Raw genomic sequence first — 19879 nt, forward strand, 5'->3', positions numbered from 1 at the left:
AAAAATCAGAAATGGTCCATGTACATGTTGATTGGAATTTTATTCTTAGAGCAAGCAGGAACCTGCCACCATCAGAGCTCCAGACTAACATTACCCCAGCCATGTTAGTCAGAATAAGCAAATGTGGGCTCAACATCATGGACCAAAGAATTCAGCCTTGGCCCATGTTCACCTTCAACAGAATTAGCTCCAGAATCATCTTTACAAGAGATGTGAAATGGGATCACTGGATTGAAAGTCTCCAAACTGAGTAATTTTGGCCATTGCACACAAATCAGTAGTGTATAAAACAAAATGCTGAATTGTACCCTATTCACTTTGTCCGGGACCTCAGAAATAACTTGGTATAAAGCTAAGTTTCTGACAAGACAGTTTGTCTATTTCAGCTCACTTTTAAGCTAGAACTTGCTTGTTGAGCCACAACTTTGGAAACAGTCTCTTGATTAAACTTTTCCCTTTTTTTCTTTAAGTATTGGTAGGTTCTACCGATGTTTGTTGACGGATCCATGGATTCAATGTCTCCCAACTGAGTTGTTTTGGGCAATGCAAACAAAATCAGTACTGTATCAAACAAAAATCAGAAATGGTCCATGTACATGTTGATTGGAATTTTATTCTTAGAGCAAGCAGGAACCTGCCACCATCAGAACTACATTACCCCAGCCATGTTAGTCAGAATAAGCAAATGTGGGTTCAACATCATGGACCAAAGAATTCAGCCTTGGCCCATGTTCACCATCAACAGAATTAGCTCCAGAATCATCTTTACAAGAGATGTGAAATGGGATCACTGGATTGAAAGTCTCCAAACTGAGTAATTTTGGCCACTGCACACAAATCAGTAGTGTATAAAACAAAACGCTGAATTGTACCCTGTTCACATTTGTCCGGGACCTCAGAAATAACTTTGTCCAAAGCTAAGTTTCTGACAAGACAGTTTGTCTATTTCAGCTCACTTTTAAGCCAGAACTTACTTGTTGAGCCACAACTTTGGAAACACTCCCTTGATTAAACTTTTCCCTTTTTCCCTTTAAGTATTGGTAGGTTCTACCGATGTTTGTTGACGTATCAATGGATTCAATGTCTCCCAACTGAGTTGTTTTGGGCAATGCAAACAAAATCAGTACTGTATCAAACAAAAATCAGAAATGGTCCATGTACATCTTGATTGGAATTTTATTCTTAGAGCAAGCAGGAACCTGCCACCATCAGAACTACAGTACCCCAGCCATGTTAGTCAGAATAACCAAAAGTGGACTCAACATCATGGACCAAAGAATTCAGCCTTGGCCCATGTTCACCTTCAACAGAATTAGCTCCAGAATCATCTTTACAAGAGATGTGAAATGGGATCACTGGATTGAAAGTCTCCAAAAGGAGTAATTTTGGCCATTGCAAACAATTCAGTAGTGTATAAAACAAAACACTGAATTGTACCCTATTCAATTTGTCTGGGACCTCAGAAATAACTTGGTATAAAACTAAGTTTCTGACAAGACAGTTTGTCTATTTCAGCTCACTTTTTAGCTAGAACTTGCTTGTTGAGCCACAACTTTGGAAACAGTCTCTTGGTTAAACTTTTCCCTTTTTTCCTTTAAGTATTGGTAGGTTCTACCGATGTTTGTTGACGGATCAATGGATTCAATGTCTCCCAACTGAGTTGTTTTGGGCAATGCAAACAAAATCGGTACTGTATCAAACAAAAATCAGAAATGGTCCATGTACATCTTGATTGGAATTTTATTCTTAGAGCAAGCAGGAACCTGCCACCATCAGAGCTCCAGACTAACAGTACCCCAGCCATGTTAGTCAGAATAAGCAAAAGTGGGCTCAACATCATGGACCAAAGAATTCAGCCTTGGCCCATGTTCACCTTCAACAGAATTAGCTCCAGAATCATCTTTACAAGAGATGTGAAATGGGATCACTGGATTGAAAGTCTCCAAACTGAGTAATTTTGGCCATTGCAAACAATTCAGTAGTGTATAAAACAAAACACTGAATTGTACCCTATTCAATTTGTCTGGGACCTCAGAAATAACTTGGTATAAAGCTAAGTTTCTGACAAGACAGTTTGTCTATTTCAGCTCACTTTTAAGCTAGAACTTGCTTGTTGAGCCACAACTTTGGAAACAGTCTCTTGATTAAACTTTTCCCTTTTTTTCTTTAAGTATTCGTAGGTTCTACCGATGTTTGTTGACGGATCAATGGATTCAATGTCTCCCAACTGAGTTGTTTTGGGCAATGCAAACAAAATCAGTACTGTATCAAACAAAAATCAGAAATGGTCCATGTACATGTTGATTGGAATTTTATTCTTAGAGCAAGCAGGAACCTGCCACCATCAGAGCTCCAGACTAACAGTACCCCAGCCATGTTAGTCAGAATAAGCAAAAGTGGGCTCAACATCATGGACCAAAGAATTCAGCCTTGGCCCATGTTCACCATCAACAGAATTAGCTCCAGAATCATCTTTACAAGAGATGTGAAATGGGATCACTGGATTGAAAGTCTCCAAACTGAGTAATTTTGGCCATTGCACACAAATCAGTAGTGTATAAAACAAAACGCTGAATTGTACCCTGTTCACATTTTCAATTTGTCTGGGACCTCAGAAATAACTTGGTACAAAGCTAAGTTTCTGACAAGACAGTTTGTCTATTTCAGCTCACTTTTTAGCTAGAACTTACTTGTTGAGCCAAAACTTTGGAAAGACTCTCTTGATTAATCTTTTCCCTTTTTTTCTTTAAGTATTGGTAGGTTCTACCGATGTTTGTTGACGGATCAATGGATTCAATGTCTCCCAACTGAGTTGTTTTGGGCAATGCAAACAAAATCAGTACTGTATCAAACAAAAATCAGAAATGGTCCATGTACATGTTGATTGGAATTTTATTCTTAGAGCAAGCAGGAACCTGCCACCATCAGAGTTCCAGTACCCCAGCCATGTTAGTCAGAATAAGCAAATGTGGGCTCAACATCATGGACCAAAAAAGCTAAGTTTCTGACAAGACAGTTTGTCTAGTTGCATAAAGGCACCTATGCTAACTCTTGTCAGGTTCCACTGAGATTTGAACTCAGATCACTGGATTCAGAGTCCAGAGTGCTATCCATTACACCATGGAACCAAGCTGTTTCACTGATTGTGTTTTTTTTCCAGGCAATTACAGCCACATACTGGCCAAGCAGCAATTTTGTTATCAGGCTTCTGGCAAGCAGCTACTACCTAAAAGGCCAGTGATTATGCCGCTGTCATCAAGATACCAAGAACAATGCCGAAACCCGGGATTGAACCAGGGACCTTCAGATCTTCAGTCTGACGCTCTCCCAACTGAGCTATTTCGGCTCATTTTTAAGCCACAACTTACTTTCTGAGCCACAACTTTGGAAACACTCACTTGATTAAACTTTTCCCTTTTTCCCTTTAAGTATTCGTAGGTTCTACCGATGTTTGTTGACGGATCAATGGATTCAATGTCTCCCAACTGAGTTGTTTTGGGCAATGCAAACAAAATCAGTACTGTATCAAACAAAAATCAGAAATGGTCCATGTACATCTTGATTGGAATTTTATTCTTAGAGCAAGCAGGAACCTGCCACCATCAGAGCTCCAGACTAACATTACCGCAGCCATGTTAGTCAGAATAAGCAAAAGTGGGCTCAACATCATGGACCAAAGAATTCAGCCTTGGCCCATGTTCACCTTCAACAGAATTACCTACAGAATCATCTTTACAAGAGATGTGAAATGGGATCACTGGATTGAAAGTCTCCAAACTGAGTAATTTTGGCCATTGCAAACAATTCAGTAGTGTATAAAACAAAACACTGAATTGTACCCTATTCAATTTGTCTGGGACCTCAGAAATAACTTGGTATAAAGCTAAGTTTCTGACAAGACAGTTTGTCTATTTCAGCTCACTTTTAAGCTAGAACTTGCTTGTTGAGCCACAACTTTGGAAACAGTCTCTTGATTAAACTTTTCCCTTTTTTTCTTTAAGTATTGGTAGGTTCTACCGATGTTTGTTGACGGATCCATGGATTCAATGTCTCCCAACTGAGTTGTTTTGGGCAATGCAAACAAAATCGGTACTGTATCAAACAAAAATCAGAAATGGTCCATGTACATCTTGATTGGAATTTTATTCTTAGAGCAAGCAGGAACCTGCCACCATCAGAGCTCCAGACTAACATTACTCCAGCCATGTTAGTCAGAATAAGCAAATGTGGGTTCAACATCATGGACGAAAGAATTCAGCCTTGGCCCATGTTCACCATCAACAGAATTAGCTCCAGAATCATCTTTACAAGAGATGTGAAATGGGATCACTGGATTGAAAGTCTCCAAACTGAGTAATTTTGGCCATTGCACACAAATCAGTAGTGTATAAAACAAAATGCTGAATTGTACCCTATTCAATTTGTCCGGGACCTCAGAAATAACTTGGTATAAAGCTAAGTTTCTGACAAGACAGTTTGTCTATTTCAGCTCACTTTTAAGCCAGAACTTACTTGTTGAGCCACAACTTTGGAAACACTCCCTTGATTAAACTTTTCCCTTTTTCCCTTTAAGTATTGGTAGGTTCTACCGATGTTTGTTGACGTATCAATGGATTCAATGTCTCCCAACTGAGTTGTTTTGGGCAATGCAAACAAAATCGGTACTGTATTAAACAAAAATCAGAAATGGTCCATGTACATGTTGATTGGAATTTTATTCTTAGAGCAAGCAGGAACCTGCCACCATCAGAGCTCCAGACTAACACTACCCCAGCCATGTTAGTCAGAATAAGCAAAAGTGGGCTCAACATCATGGACCAAAGAATTCAGCCTTGGCCCATGTTCACCTTCAACAGAATTAGCTCCAGAATCATCTTTACAAGAGATGTGAAATGGGATCACTGGATTGAAAGTCTCCAAACTGAGTAATTTTGGCCATTGCACACAAATCAGTAGTGTATAAAACAAAACGCTGAATTGTACCCTATTCAATTTGTCTGGGACCTCAGAAATAACTTGGTATAAAGCTAAGTTTCTGCCAAGACAGTTTGTCTATTTCAGCTCACTTTTAAGCCAGAACTTACTTGTTGAGCCACAACTTTGGAAATAGTCTCTTGATTAAACTTTTCCCTTTTTTTCTTTAAGTATTGGTAGGTTCTACCGATGTTTGTTGACGGATCAATGGATTCAATGTCTCCCAACTGAGTTGTTTTGGGCAATGCAAACAAAATCAGTACTGTATCAAACAAAAATCAGAAATGGTCCATGTACATGTTGATTGGAATTTTATTCTTAGAGCAAGCAGGAACCTGCCACCATCAGAGCTCCAGTACCCCAGCCATGTTAGTCAGAATAAGCAAATGTGGGCTCAACATCATGGACCAAAAAAGCTAAGTTTCTGACAAGACAGTTTGTCTAGTTGCATAAAGGCACCTATGCTAACTCTTGTCAGGTTCCACTGAGATTTGAACTCAGATCACTGGATTCAGAGTCCAGAGTGCTAACCATTACACCATGGAACCAAGCTGTTTCACTGATTGTGTTTTTTTTCCAGGCAATTACAGCCACATACTGGCCAAGCAGCAATTTTGTTATCAGGCTTCTGGCAAGCAGCTACTACCTAAAAGGCCAGTGATTATGCCGCTGTCATCAAGATACCAAGAACAATGCCGAAACCCGGGATTGAACCAGGGACCTTCAGATCTTCAGTCTGACGCTCTCCCAACTGAGCTATTTCGGCACATTTTTAAGCTAGAACTTACTTGTTGAGCCACAACTTTGGAAACACTCCCTTGATTAAACTTTTCCCTCTTTCCCTTTAAGTATTGGTAGGTTCTACCGATGTTTGTTGACGGATCAATGGATTCAATGTCTCCCAACTGAGTTGTTTTGGGCAATGCAAACAAAATCGGTACTGTATCAAACAAAAATCAGAAATGGTCCATGTACATCTTGATTGGAATTTTATTCTTAGAGCAAGCAGGAACCTGCCACCATCAGAGCTCCAGACTAACAGTACCCCAGCCATGTTAGTCAGAATAAGCAAAAGTGGGCTCAACATCATGGACCAAAGAATTCAGCCTTGGCCCATGTTCACCATCAACAGAATTAGCTCCAGAATCATCTTTACAAGAGATGTGAAATGGGATCACTGGATTGAAAGTCTCCAAACTGAGTAATTTTGGCCACTGCACACAAATCAGTAGTGTATAAAACAAAACGCTGAATTGTACCCTGTTCACATTTTCAATTTGTCTGGGACCTCAGAAATAACTTGGTCCAAAGCTAAGTTTCTGACAAGACAGTTTGTCTATTTCAGCTCACTTTTTAGCTAGAACTTGCTTGTTGAGCCACAACTTTGGAAACAGTCTCTTGGTTAAACTTTTCCCTTTTTTTCTTTAAGTATTCGTAGGTTCTACCGATGTTTGTTGACGGATCAATGGATTCAATGTCTCCCAACTGAGTTGTTTTGGGCAATGCAAACAAAATCAGTACTGTATCAAACAAAAATCAGAAATGGTCCATGTACATCTTGATTGGAATTTTATTCTTAGAGCAAGCAGGAACCTGCCACCATCAGAGCTCCAGACTAACATTACCGCAGCCATGTTAGTCAGAATAAGCAAAAGTGGGCTCAACATCATGGACCAAAGAATTCAGCCTTGGCCCATGTTCACCTTCAACAGAATTACCTACAGAATCATCTTTACAAGAGATGTGAAATGGGATCACTGGATTGAAAGTCTCCAAACTGAGTAATTTTGGCCATTGCAAACAATTCAGTAGTGTATAAAACAAAACACTGAATTGTACCCTATTCAATTTGTCTGGGACCTCAGAAATAACTTGGTATAAAGCTAAGTTTCTGACAAGACAGTTTGTCTATTTCAGCTCACTTTTAAGCTAGAACTTGCTTGTTGAGCCACAACTTTGGAAACAGTCTCTTGATTAAACTTTTCCCTTTTTTTCTTTAAGTATTCGTAGGTTCTACCGATGTTTGTTGACGGATCCATGGATTCAATGTCTCCCAACTGAGTTGTTTTGGGCAATGCAAACAAAATCGGTACTGTATCAAACAAAAATCAGAAATGGTCCATGTACATCTTGATTGGAATTTTATTCTTAGAGCAAGCAGGAACCTGCCACCATCAGAGCTCCAGACTAACATTACCCCAGCCATGTTAGTCAGAATAAGCAAAAGTGGGCTCAACATCATGGACCAAAGAATTCAGCCTTGGCCCATGTTCACCTTCAACAGAATTAGCTCCAGAATCATCTTTACAAGAGATGTGAAATGGGATCACTGGATTGAAAGTCTCCAAACTGAGTAATTTTGGCCATTGCACACAAATCAGTAGTGTATAAAACAAAACGCTGAATTGTACCCTATTCAATTTGTCTGGGACCTCAGAAATAACTTCGTATAAAGCTAAGTTTCTGACAAGACAGTTTGTCTATTTCAGCTCACTTTTTAGCTAGAACTTGCTTGTTGAGCCACAACTTTGGAAACAGTCTCTTGGTTAAACTTTTCCCTTTTTTCCTTTAAGTATTGGTAGGTTCTACCGATGTTTGTTGACGGATCAATGGATTCAATGTCTCCCAACTGAGTTGTTTTGGGCAATGCAAACAAAATCGGTACTGTATCAAACAAAAATCAGAAATGGTCCATGTACATCTTGATTGGAATTTTATTCTTAGAGCAAGCAGGAACCTGCCACCATCAGAGCTCCAGACTAACAGTACCCCAGCCATGTTAGTCAGAATAAGCAAAAGTGGGCTCAACATCATGGACCAAAGAATTCAGCCTTGGCCCATGTTCACCATCAACAGAATTAGCTCCAGAATCATCTTTACAAGAGATGTGAAATGGGATCACTGGATTGAAAGTCTCCAAACTGAGTAATTTTGGCCATTGCACACAAATCAGTAGTGTATAAAACAAAATGCTGAATTGTACCCTATTCAATTTGTCCGGGACCTCAGAAATAACTTGGTATAAAGCTAAGTTTCTGACAAGACAGTTTGTCTATTTCAGCTCACTTTTAAGCCAGAACTTACTTGTTGAGCCACAACTTTGGAAACACTCCCTTGATTAAACTTTTCCCTTTTTCCCTTTAAGTATTGGTAGGTTCTACCGATGTTTGTTGACGTATCAATGGATTCAATGTCTCCCAACTGAGTTGTTTTGGGCAATGCAAACAAAATCGGTACTGTATTAAACAAAAATCAGAAATGGTCCATGTACATCTTGATTGGAATTTTATTCTTAGAGCAAGCAGGAACCTGCCACCATCAGAACTACAGTACCCCAGCCATGTTAGTCAGAATAACCAAAAGTGGGCTCAACATCATGGACCAAAGAATTCAGCCTTGGCCCATGTTCACCTTCAACAGAATTAGCTCCAGAATCATCTTTACAAGAGATGTGAAATGGGATCACTGGATTGGAAGTCTCCAAACTGAGTAATTTTGGACACTGCACACAAATCAGTAGTGTACAAAACAAAACGCTGAATTGTACCCTGTTCACATTTTCAATTTGTCTGGGACCTCAGAAATAAATTGGTCCAAAGCTAAGTTTCTGACAAGACAGTTTGTCTATTTCAGCTCACTTTTTAGCTAGAACTTGCTTGTTGAGCCACAACTTTGGAAACAGTCTCTTGGTTAAACTTTTCCCTTTTTTTCTTTAAGTATTCGTAGGTTCTACCGATGTTTGTTGACGGATCAATGGATTCAATGTCTCCCAACTGAGTTGTTTTGGGCAATGCAAACAAAATCAGTACTGTATCAAACAAAAATCAGAAATGGTCCATGTACATGTTGATTGGAATTTTATTCTTAGAGCAAGCAGGAACCTGCCACCATCAGAGCTCCAGACTAACATTACCCCAGCCATGTTAGTCAGAATAAGCAAAAGTGGGCTCAACATCATGGACCAAAGAATTCAGCCTTGGCCCATGTTCACCTTCAACAGAATTAGCTCCAGAATCATCTTTACAAGAGATGTGAAATGGGATCACTGGATTGAAAGTCTCCAAACTGAGTAATTTTGGCCATTGCAAACAATTCAGTAGTGTATAAAACAAAACACTGAATTGTACCCTATTCAATTTGTCTGGGACCTCAGAAATAACTTGGTATAAAGCTAAGTTTCTGACAAGACAGTTTGTCTATTTCAGCTCACTTTTAAGCTAGAACTTGCTTGTTGAGCCACAACTTTGGAAACAGTCTCTTGATTAAACTTTTCCCTTTTTTTCTTTAAGTATTCGTAGGTTCTACCGATGTTTGTTGACGGATCAATGGATTCTATGTCTCCCAACTGAGTTGTTTTGGGCAATGCAAACAAAATCGGTACTGTATCAAACAAAAATCAGAAATGGTCCATGTACATCTTGATTGGAATTTTATTCTTAGAGCAAGCAGGAACCTGCCACCATCAGAGCTCCAGACTAACAGTACCCCAGCCATGTTAGTCAGAATAAGCAAAAGTGGGCTCAACATCATGGACCAAAGAATTCAGCCTTGGCCCATGTTCACCGTCAACAGAATTAGCTCCAGAATCATCTTTACAAGAGATGTGAAATGGGATCACTGGATTGAAAGTCTCCAAACTGAGTAATTTTGGACACTGCACACAAATCAGTAGTGTATAAAACAAAACACTGAATTGTACCCTATTCACATTTTCAATTTGTCTGGGACCTCAGAAATAACTTGGTACAAGGCTAATTTTCTGCCAAGACAGTTTGTCTATTTCAGCTCACTTTTTAGCTAGAACTTGCTTGTTGAGCCACAACTTTGGAAACAGTCTCTTGATTAAACTTTTCCCTTTTTTTCTTTAAGTATTCGTAGGTTCTACCGATGTTTGTTGACGGATCAATGGATTCAATGTCTCCCAACTGAGTTGTTTTGGGCAATGCAAACAAAATCAGTACTGTATCAAACAAAAATCAGAAATGGTCCATGTACATGTTGATTGGAATTTTATTCTTAGAGCAAGCAGGAACCTGCCACCATCAGAGCTCCAGACTAACATTACCCCAGCCATGTTAGTCAGAATAAGCAAATGTGGGCTCAACATCATGGACCAAAGAATTCAGCCTTGGCCCATGTTCACCTTCAACAGAATTAGCTCCAGAATCATCTTTACAAGAGATGTGAAATGGGATCACTGGATTGAAAGTCTCCAAACTGAGTAATTTTGGCCATTGCACACAAATCAGTAGTGTATAAAACAAAATGCTGAATTGTACCCTATTCACTTTGTCCGGGACCTCAGAAATAACTTGGTATAAAGCTAAGTTTCTGACAAGACAGTTTGTCTATTTCAGCTCACTTTTAAGCTAGAACTTGCTTGTTGAGCCACAACTTTGGAAACAGTCTCTTGATTAAACTTTTCCCTTTTTTTCTTTAAGTATTGGTAGGTTCTACCGATGTTTGTTGACGGATCCATGGATTCAATGTCTCCCAACTGAGTTGTTTTGGGCAATGCAAACAAAATCAGTACTGTATCAAACAAAAATCAGAAATGGTCCATGTACATGTTGATTGGAATTTTATTCTTAGAGCAAGCAGGAACCTGCCACCATCAGAACTACATTACCCCAGCCATGTTAGTCAGAATAAGCAAATGTGGGTTCAACATCATGGACCAAAGAATTCAGCCTTGGCCCATGTTCACCATCAACAGAATTAGCTCCAGAATCATCTTTACAAGAGATGTGAAATGGGATCACTGGATTGAAAGTCTCCAAACTGAGTAATTTTGGCCACTGCACACAAATCAGTAGTGTATAAAACAAAACGCTGAATTGTACCCTGTTCACATTTGTCCGGGACCTCAGAAATAACTTTGTCCAAAGCTAAGTTTCTGACAAGACAGTTTGTCTATTTCAGCTCACTTTTAAGCCAGAACTTACTTGTTGAGCCACAACTTTGGAAACACTCCCTTGATTAAACTTTTCCCTTTTTCCCTTTAAGTATTGGTAGGTTCTACCGATGTTTGTTGACGTATCAATGGATTCAATGTCTCCCAACTGAGTTGTTTTGGGCAATGCAAACAAAATCAGTACTGTATCAAACAAAAATCAGAAATGGTCCATGTACATCTTGATTGGAATTTTATTCTTAGAGCAAGCAGGAACCTGCCACCATCAGAACTACAGTACCCCAGCCATGTTAGTCAGAATAACCAAAAGTGGACTCAACATCATGGACCAAAGAATTCAGCCTTGGCCCATGTTCACCTTCAACAGAATTAGCTCCAGAATCATCTTTACAAGAGATGTGAAATGGGATCACTGGATTGAAAGTCTCCAAAAGGAGTAATTTTGGCCATTGCAAACAATTCAGTAGTGTATAAAACAAAACACTGAATTGTACCCTATTCAATTTGTCTGGGACCTCAGAAATAACTTGGTATAAAACTAAGTTTCTGACAAGACAGTTTGTCTATTTCAGCTCACTTTTTAGCTAGAACTTGCTTGTTGAGCCACAACTTTGGAAACAGTCTCTTGGTTAAACTTTTCCCTTTTTTCCTTTAAGTATTGGTAGGTTCTACCGATGTTTGTTGACGGATCAATGGATTCAATGTCTCCCAACTGAGTTGTTTTGGGCAATGCAAACAAAATCGGTACTGTATCAAACAAAAATCAGAAATGGTCCATGTACATCTTGATTGGAATTTTATTCTTAGAGCAAGCAGGAACCTGCCACCATCAGAGCTCCAGACTAACAGTACCCCAGCCATGTTAGTCAGAATAAGCAAAAGTGGGCTCAACATCATGGACCAAAGAATTCAGCCTTGGCCCATGTTCACCTTCAACAGAATTAGCTCCAGAATCATCTTTACAAGAGATGTGAAATGGGATCACTGGATTGAAAGTCTCCAAACTGAGTAATTTTGGCCATTGCAAACAATTCAGTAGTGTATAAAACAAAACACTGAATTGTACCCTATTCAATTTGTCTGGGACCTCAGAAATAACTTGGTATAAAGCTAAGTTTCTGACAAGACAGTTTGTCTATTTCAGCTCACTTTTAAGCTAGAACTTGCTTGTTGAGCCACAACTTTGGAAACAGTCTCTTGATTAAACTTTTCCCTTTTTTTCTTTAAGTATTCGTAGGTTCTACCGATGTTTGTTGACGGATCAATGGATTCAATGTCTCCCAACTGAGTTGTTTTGGGCAATGCAAACAAAATCAGTACTGTATCAAACAAAAATCAGAAATGGTCCATGTACATGTTGATTGGAATTTTATTCTTAGAGCAAGCAGGAACCTGCCACCATCAGAGCTCCAGACTAACAGTACCCCAGCCATGTTAGTCAGAATAAGCAAAAGTGGGCTCAACATCATGGACCAAAGAATTCAGCCTTGGCCCATGTTCACCATCAACAGAATTAGCTCCAGAATCATCTTTACAAGAGATGTGAAATGGGATCACTGGATTGAAAGTCTCCAAACTGAGTAATTTTGGCCATTGCACACAAATCAGTAGTGTATAAAACAAAACGCTGAATTGTACCCTGTTCACATTTTCAATTTGTCTGGGACCTCAGAAATAACTTGGTACAAAGCTAAGTTTCTGACAAGACAGTTTGTCTATTTCAGCTCACTTTTTAGCTAGAACTTACTTGTTGAGCCAAAACTTTGGAAAGACTCTCTTGATTAATCTTTTCCCTTTTTTTCTTTAAGTATTGGTAGGTTCTACCGATGTTTGTTGACGGATCAATGGATTCAATGTCTCCCAACTGAGTTGTTTTGGGCAATGCAAACAAAATCAGTACTGTATCAAACAAAAATCAGAAATGGTCCATGTACATGTTGATTGGAATTTTATTCTTAGAGCAAGCAGGAACCTGCCACCATCAGAGCTCCAGACTAACAGTACCCCAGCCATGTTAGTCAGAATAACCAAAAGTGGGCTCAACATCATGGACCAAAGAATTCAGCCTTGGCCCATGTTCACCTTCAACAGAATTAGCTCCAGAATCATCTTTACAAGAGATGTGAAATGGGATCACTGGATTGAAAGTCTCCAAACTGAGTAATTTTGGCCATTGCACACAAATCAGTAGTGTATAAAACAAAACGCTGAATTGTACCCTATTCAATTCGTCTGGGACCTCAGAAATAACTTGGTACAAAGCTAAGTTTCTGACAAGACAGTTTGTCTATTTCAGCTCACTTTTTAGCTAGAACTTGCTTGTTGAGCCACAACTTTGGAAACAGTCTCTTGATTAAACTTTTCCCTTTTTTCCTTTAAGTATTGGAAGGTTCTACCGATGTTTGTTGACGGATCAATGGATTCAATGTCTCCCAACTGAGTTGTTTTGGGCAATGCAAACAAAATCGGTACTGTATCAAACAAAAATCAGAAATGGTCCATGTACATGTTGATTGGAATTTTATTCTTAGAGCAAGCAGGAACCTGCCACCATCAGAGCTCCAGACTAACAGTACCCCAGCCATGTTAGTCAGAATAACCAAAAGTGGGCTCAACATCATGGACCAAAGAATTCAGCCTTGGCCCATGTTCACCATCAACAGAATTAGCTCCAGAATCATCTTTACAAGAGATGTGAAATGGGATCACTGGATTGAAAGTCTCCAAACTGAGTAATTTTGGCCATTGCACACAAATCAGTAGTGTATAAAACAAAATGCTGAATTGTACCCTATTCAATTTGTCCGGGACCTCAGAAATAACTTGGTATAAAGCTAAGTTTCTGACAAGACAGTTTGTCTATTTCAGCTCACTTTTAAGCCAGAACTTACTTGTTGAGCCACAACTTTGGAAACACTCCCTTGATTAAACTTTTCCCTTTTTCCCTTTAAGTATTGGTAGGTTCTACCGATGTTTGTTGACGTATCAATGGATTCAATGTCTCCCAACTGAGTTGTTTTGGGCAATGCAAACAAAATCGGTACTGTATTAAACAAAAATCAGAAATGGTCCATGTACATCTTGATTGGAATTTTATTCTTAGAGCAAGCAGGAACCTGCCACCATCAGAACTACAGTACCCCAGCCATGTTAGTCAGAATAACCAAAAGTGGGCTCAACATCATGGACCAAAGAATTCAGCCTTGGCCCATGTTCACCTTCAACAGAATTAGCTCCAGAATCATCTTTACAAGAGATGTGAAATGGGATCACTGGATTGAAAGTCTCCAAACTGAGTAATTTTGGACACTTCACACAAATCAGTAGTGTACAAAACAAAACGCTGAATTGTACCCTGTTCACATTTTCAATTTGTCTGGGACCTCAGAAATAAATTGGTCCAAAGCTAAGTTTCTGACAAGACAGTTTGTCTATTTCAGCTCACTTTTTAGCTAGAACTTGCTTGTTGAGCCACAACTTTGGAAACAGTCTCTTGGTTAAACTTTTCCCTTTTTTTCTTTAAGTATTCGTAGGTTCTACCGATGTTTGTTGACGGATCAATGGATTCAATGTCTCCCAACTGAGTTGTTTTGGGCAATGCAAACAAAATCAGTACTGTATCAAACAAAAATCAGAAATGGTCCATGTACATGTTGATTGGAATTTTATTCTTAGAGCAAGCAGGAACCTGCCACCATCAGAGCTCCAGACTAACATTACCCCAGCCATGTTAGTCAGAATAAGCAAAAGTGGGCTCAACATCATGGACCAAAGAATTCAGCCTTGGCCCATGTTCACCTTCAACAGAATTAGCTCCAGAATCATCTTTACAAGAGATGTGAAATGGGATCACTGGATTGAAAGTCTCCAAACTGAGTAATTTTGGCCATTGCAAACAATTCAGTAGTGTATAAAACAAAACACTGAATTGTACCCTATTCAATTTGTCTGGGACCTCAGAAATAACTTGGTATAAAGCTAAGTTTCTGACAAGACAGTTTGTCTATTTCAGCTCACTTTTAAGCTAGAACTTGCTTGTTGAGCCACAACTTTGGAAACAGTCTCTTGATTAAACTTTTCCCTTTTTTTCTTTAAGTATTCGTAGGTTCTACCGATGTTTGTTGACGGATCAATGGATTCTATGTCTCCCAACTGAGTTGTTTTGGGCAATGCAAACAAAATCGGTACTGTATCAAACAAAAATCAGAAATGGTCCATGTAAATCTTGATTGGAATTTTATTCTTAGAGCAAGCAGGAACCTGCCACCATCAGAGCTCCAGACTAACAGTACCCCAGCCATGTTAGTCAGAATAAGCAAAAGTGGGCTCAACATCATGGACCAAAGAATTCAGCCTTGGCCCATGTTCACCATCAACAGAATTAGCTCCAGAATCATCTTTACAAGAGATGTGAAATGGGATCACTGGATTGAAAGTCTCCAAACTGAGTAATTTTGGACACTGCACACAAATCAGTAGTGTATAAAACAAAACACTGAATTGTACCCTATTCACATTTTCAATTTGTCTGGGACCTCAGAAATAACTTGGTACAAGGCTAATTTTCTGCCAAGACAGTTTGTCTATTTCAGCTCACTTTTTAGCTAGAACTTGCTTGTTGAGCCACAACTTTGGAAACAGTCTCTTGATTAAACTTTTCCCTTTTTTTCTTTAAGTATTCGTAGGTTCTACCGATGTTTGTTGACGGATCAATGGATTCAATGTCTCCCAACTGAGTTGTTTTGGGCAATGCAAACAAAATCAGTACTGTATCAAACAAAAATCAGAAATGGTCCATGTACATGTTGATTGGAATTTTATTCTTAGAGCAAGCAGGAACCTGCCACCATCAGAGCTCCAGACTAACATTACCCCAGCCATGTTAGTCAGAATAAGCAAATGTGGGCTCAACATCATGGACCAAAGAATTCAGCCTTGGCCCATGTTCACCTTCAACTGAATTAGCTCCAGAATCATCTTTACAAGAGATGTGAAATGGGATCACTGGATTGAAAGTCTCCAAACTGAGTAATTTTGGCCATTGCACACAAATCAGTAGTGTATAAAACAAAACGCTGAATTGTACCCTATTCAATTTGTCTGGGACCTCAGAAATAACTTGGTATAAAGCTAAGTTTCTGACAAGACAGTTTGTCTATTTCAGCTCACTTTTAAGCTAGAACTTGCTTGTTGAGCCACAACTTTGGAAACAGTCTCTTGATTAAACTTTTCCCTTTTTTTCTTTAAGTATTCGTAGGTTCTACCGATGTTTGTTGACGGATCAATGGATTCAATGTCTCCCAACTGAGTTGTTTTGGGCAATGCAAACAAAATCAGTACTGTATCAAACAAAAATCAGAAATGGTCCATGTACATGTTGATTGGAATTTTATTCTTAGAGCAAGCAGGAACCTGCCACCATCAGAGCTCCAGACTAACATTACCCCAGCCATGTTAGTCAGAATAAGCAAATGTGGGCTCAACATCATGGACCAAAGAATTCAGCGTTGGCCCATGTTCACCTTCAACAGAATTAGCTCCAGAATCATCTTTACAAGAGATGTGAAATGGGATCACTGGATTGAAAGTCTCCAAACTGAGTAATTTTGGCCATTGCACACAAATCAGTAGTGTATAAAACAAAATGCTGAATTGTACCCTATTCACTTTGTCCGGGACCTCAGAAATAACTTGGTATAAAGCTAAGTTTCTGACAAGACAGTTTGTCTATTTCAGCTCACTTTTAAGCTAGAACTTGCTTGTTGAGCCACAACTTTGGAAACAGTCTCTTGATTAAACTTTTCCCTTTTTTTCTTTAAGTATTGGTAGGTTCTACCGATGTTTGTTGACGGATCCATGGATTCAATGTCTCCCAACTGAGTTGTTTTGGGCAATGCAAACAAAATCAGTACTGTATCAAACAAAAATCAGAAATGGTCCATGTACATGTTGATTGGAATTTTATTCTTAGAGCAAGCAGGAACCTGCCACCATCAGAACTACATTACCCCAGCCATGTTAGTCAGAATAAGCAAATGTGGGTTCAACATCATGGACCAAAGAATTCAGCCTTGGCCCATGTTCACCATCAACAGAATTAGCTCCAGAATCATCTTTACAAGAGATGTGAAATGGGATCACTGGATTGAAAGTCTCCAAACTGAGTAATTTTGGCCACTGCACACAAATCAGTAGTGTATAAAACAAAACGCTGAATTGTACCCTGTTCACATTTGTCCGGGACCTCAGAAATAACTTTGTCCAAAGCTAAGTTTCTGACAAGACAGTTTGTCTATTTCAGCTCACTTTTAAGCCAGAACTTACTTGTTGAGCCACAACTTTGGAAACACTCCCTTGATTAAACTTTTCCCTTTTTCCCTTTAAGTATTGGTAGGTTCTACCGATGTTTGTTGACGTATCAATGGATTCAATGTCTCCCAACTGAGTTGTTTTGGGCAATGCAAACAAAATCAGTACTGTATCAAACAAAAATCAGAAATGGTCCATGTACATCTTGATTGGAATTTTATTCTTAGAGCAAGCAGGAACCTGCCACCATCAGAACTACAGTACCCCAGCCATGTTAGTCAGAATAACCAAAAGTGGGCTCAACATCATGGACCAAAGAATTCAGCCTTGGCCCATGTTCACCTTCAACAGAATTAGCTCCAGAATCATCTTTACAAGAGATGTGAAATGGGATCACTGGATTGAAAGTCTCCAAAAGGAGTAATTTTGGCCATTGCAAACAATTCAGTAGTGTATAAAACAAAACACTGAATTGTACCCTATTCAATTTGTCTGGGACCTCAGAAATAACTTGGTATAAAACTAAGTTTCTGACAAGACAGTTTGTCTATTTCAGCTCACTTTTTAGCTAGAACTTGCTTGTTGAGCCACAACTTTGGAAACAGTCTCTTGGTTAAACGTTTCCCTTTTTTCCTTTAAGTATTCGTAGGTTCTACCGATGTTTGTTGACGGATCAATGGATTCAATGTCTCCCAACTGAGTTGTTTTGGGCAATCCAAACAAAATCAGTACTGTATCAAACAAAAATCAGAAATGGTCCATGCACATGTTGATTGGAATTTTATTCTTAGAGCAAGCAGGAACCTGCCACCATCAGAGCTCCAGACTAACATTACCCCAGCCATGTTAGTCAGAATAAGCAAAAGTGGGCTCAACATCATGGACCAAAGAATTCAGCCTTGGCCCATGTTCACCTTCAACAGAATTACCTACAGAATCATCTTTACAAGAGATGTGAAATGGGATCACTGGATTGAAAGTCTCCAAAAGGAGTAATTTTGGCCATTGCAAACAATTCAGTAGTGTATAAAACAAAACACTGAATTGTACCCTATTCAATTTGTCTGGGACCTCAGAAATAACTTGGTATAAAGCTAAGTTTCTGACAAGACAGTTTGTCTATTTCAGCTCACTTTTAAGCTAGAACTTGCTTGTTGAGCCACAACTTTGGAAACAGTCTCTTGATTAAACTTTTCCCTTTTTTCCTTTAAGTATTGGTAGGTTCTACCGATGTTTGTTGACGGATCAATGGATTCAATGTCTCCCAACTGAGTTGTTTTGGGCAATGCAAACAAAATCGGTACTGTATCAAACAAAAATCAGAAATGGTCCATGTACATCTTGATTGGAATTTTATTCTTAGAGCAAGCAGGAACCTGCCACCATCAGAGCTCCAGACTAACAGTACCCCAGCCATGTTAGTCAGAATAAGCAAAAGTGGGCTCAACATCATGGACCAAAGAATTCAGCCTTGGCCCATGTTCACCTTCAACAGAATTAGCTCCAGAATCATCTTTACAAGAGATGTGAAATGGGATCACTGGATTGAAAGTCTCCAAACTGAGTAATTTTGGCCATTGCAAACAATTCAGTAGTGTATAAAACAAAACACTGAATTGTACCCTATTCAATTTGTCTGGGACCTCAGAAATAACTTGGTATAAAGCTAAGTTTCTGACAAGACAGTTTGTCTATTTCAGCTCACTTTTAAGCTAGAACTTGCTTGTTGAGCCACAACTTTGGAAACAGTCTCTTGATTAAACTTTTCCCTTTTTTTCTTTAAGTATTCGTAGGTTCTACCGATGTTTGTTGACGGATCAATGGATTCAATGTCTCCCAACTGAGTTGTTTTGGGCAATGCAAACAAAATCAGTACTGTATCAAACAAAAATCAGAAATGGTCCATGTACATGTTGATTGGAATTTTATTCTTAGAGCAAGCAGGAACCTGCCACCATCAGAGCTCCAGACTAACAGTACCCCAGCCATGTTAGTCAGAATAAGCAAAAGTGGGCTCAACATCATGGACCAAAGAATTCAGCCTTGGCCCATGTTCACCATCAACAGAATTAGCTCCAGAATCATCTTTACAAGAGATGTGAAATGGGATCACTGGATTGAAAGTCTCCAAACTGAGTAATTTTGGCCATTGCACACAAATCAGTAGTGTATAAAACAAAACGCTGAATTGTACCCTGTTCACATTTTCAATTTGTCTGGGACCTCAGAAATAACTTGGTACAAAGCTAAGTTTCTGACAAGACAGTTTGTCTATTTCAGCTCACTTTTTAGCTAGAACTTGCTTGTTGAGCCACAACTTTGGAAACAGTCTCTTGGTTAAACTTTTCCCTTTTTTCCTTTAAGTATTCGTAGGTTCTACCGATGTTTGTTGACGGATCAATGGATTCAATGTCTCCCAACTGAGTTGTTTTGGGCAATCCAAACAAAATCAGTACTGTATCAAACAAAAATCAGAAATGGTCCATGCACATGTTGATTGGAATTTTATTCTTAGAGCAAGCAGGAACCTGCCACCATCAGAGCTCCAGACTAACATTACCCCAGCCATGTTAGTCAGAATAAGCAAAAGTGGGCTCAACATCATGGACCAAAGAATTCAGCCTTGGCCCATGTTCACCTTCAACAGAATTACCTACAGAATCATCTTTACAAGAGATGTGA

General features: G+C 39.1%; 4 non-coding genes across 4 annotated transcripts; all 4 read right to left on the reverse strand.

Annotated features, from left to right (window-relative positions):
* Positions 1 to 3056: 3056 nt before the first annotated feature.
* Positions 3057 to 3128, reverse strand: trnaq-cug (transfer RNA glutamine (anticodon CUG)). The gene has a single exon. It is a non-coding gene; the product is annotated as a tRNA-Gln (tRNA).
* Positions 3129 to 3273: 145 nt separating this feature from the next.
* trnaf-gaa (transfer RNA phenylalanine (anticodon GAA)) lies at positions 3274 to 3346 on the reverse strand. Its single transcript has one exon. It is a non-coding gene; the product is annotated as a tRNA-Phe (tRNA).
* Positions 3347 to 5450: 2104 nt separating this feature from the next.
* On the reverse strand, positions 5451 to 5522 carry trnaq-cug (transfer RNA glutamine (anticodon CUG)). The gene has a single exon. It is a non-coding gene; the product is annotated as a tRNA-Gln (tRNA).
* Positions 5523 to 5667: 145 nt separating this feature from the next.
* Positions 5668 to 5740, reverse strand: trnaf-gaa (transfer RNA phenylalanine (anticodon GAA)). Its single transcript has one exon. It is a non-coding gene; the product is annotated as a tRNA-Phe (tRNA).
* Positions 5741 to 19879: the final 14139 nt, after the last annotated feature.

Source organism: Ictalurus punctatus, chromosome 10 (genome assembly GCF_001660625.3).
Source record: "Ictalurus punctatus breed USDA103 chromosome 10, Coco_2.0, whole genome shotgun sequence".
Taxonomy (NCBI): domain Eukaryota; kingdom Metazoa; phylum Chordata; class Actinopteri; order Siluriformes; family Ictaluridae; genus Ictalurus; species Ictalurus punctatus.